Genomic DNA, 2,007 nt, shown 5'->3' on the forward strand with positions numbered 1-2,007 from the left:
AAGAGAAACCCCATGCCTTTCAGCTATAACCTCCTACTCCCCCATCCTCCCCAGCCCTAAGCAACCACTAATCTACTTTCCATCTCTATAGCTTAGGCACAATTCTGGACAGTTCATATAAAAGAAATACAACATGTGGTCTTTTATGGCTGGCTTCTTTTACTTAGCTGTTGTTTTCAAGGTTCCTCATGTTGCAGTAGGTATTGGTACTTTGTATCTTTTTGTGGCCAAATAATATTCCATTTCATAACGTCCATTGTATGGATACATCCCATTGTGTTTATTCATTCATCTATTAATGGACATTAGGGTCATCTCTCTCTCTTTGGTATTGTGAATAGTGCTGTTATGAACATTCCTGTTCAGGTTTTTGTTTGAGCTGTACATGAACATTCCTGTACAAGTTGTTAATTCTTTGGGGAGCATAATGTCTTGGTCCATTTGCATCACTATAGAAGAATATCTGAGGCTGGGTAATTTATAAAGAGAATGGGTTTATGTGGCTCACGGTTCTGCAGGCTGTACAGGAAGCATGGCACCAGCATCTGCTTCTGGTGAGGGCTTCAGGAAGCTTCCACTCATGGAGGAAGGCCAAGAGGGCGCTGGTGTGTCACATGGGAGAGAAGGAGCAGGGAAGGGTGCCATGCTCTTTTAAACAACCAGCTCTTGCCTGAACTCATAGAGTGAGAACTCACTCATTAGTTCTTGAACTCACTCACTCTTGAGAATGGCACCAAGCCATTCATGAGAGATCTGCCCCATGACACAAACACTTCCTGCCAGGCTCCACCTCCAGCATCGGGAATCAAATTTCAACATGAGATCTGGAGGGGCCAAACATCCAAACTGCACCCTATACCTAGGGATGTAATTGCTGGGTCTTACAGTAACTCTGTATTTAACTTCGGAGGAACCACCAGACTGTTTTCCACAGAGGCTGAATCAGGTCATAATCTCACCAGACTGATATCTTTTTGATCTCGTGAAGATGCTGACATGTCCTTGTAAGTATTCATGCTAGAACTCTTTACACAGAAAATTGCACACATTTGCTCTACCTTCCCATATCTGGCCTGGTGTGTCCTTTGCTGCCAAAGCCTATCTGGCTTCTGTCTAGTCAGACGTGCATCTCCACCTTTCCTGTGTTGGATTTGAAAGCTCCTATCAGCAATCCTGACCCCTGCATCCTGAGCCTCGGTGCAAACTTCATGGCTGACTGGCTGTGTAGCCCGGCATGATGTGCCTCATCTCCAAGTCAGCCAGCACAAGGTTAGGTCTTACGACACTCTCCTAATATATCTAGTGTAACTGCGCTGAAGCTAAATTTAAAAATAATAATACTGTGTTCTCACCAATTTGGTCCCAACTAGTTCATATACATACAAAGCTCTGAACCGAGGCTTAACTTTTTAACATGTATGATGGAGAAAATACGTATGATAATTCTGTACATTCATCACTTGAAAAGTTAGGGTGCTTAATAATAAACAAATGATTACAGAAATGTTTCATTGAACCACAGAGTGTTTTTAAAAGCACCGATTTTGTAGTTGTTAGTAAGGCAGGAGGCTCCAGTTTCCCCCAAGCCCTACAGTTTCCCATTTTCTTTCGCCGAGCCCAATTCATGCCTCTATATTTCCTGCCTGAACGCCATGGGCTTCTGAGTTTGCAATCCCCTGTATAAGGGGTCACTGAGAAAGTATTTTAGTTCTTATGACTCATAATATATCCAAGCTTCACCAAGCTCTTTAGAGATATTATTTTAAGTGCATCTTGTATGTTAATTACAAATTCTCCTTTAGAGACATGGTCAATGAATAGGCAAGGCTACATAGCATCCAGTTAGATACACGTTTAAACCCTTCTTCCCACACCCACTACCTACATGACCTCAGACAGTTGCTTAATGTCTTTGAACATCAGTTTCCTCATCTAGAATATTAGGATAATAACGACTACCTCATTGGGTTCTTATGATGATTAACTGAAATAGAGATACTTAAAAAT

The sequence above is a fragment of the Propithecus coquereli genome, unplaced genomic scaffold (assembly GCF_000956105.1).
Source record: "Propithecus coquereli isolate 6110/MARCELLA unplaced genomic scaffold, Pcoq_1.0 Scaffold209, whole genome shotgun sequence".
In the NCBI taxonomy this organism is placed as follows: Eukaryota; Metazoa; Chordata; class Mammalia; order Primates; family Indriidae; genus Propithecus; species Propithecus coquereli.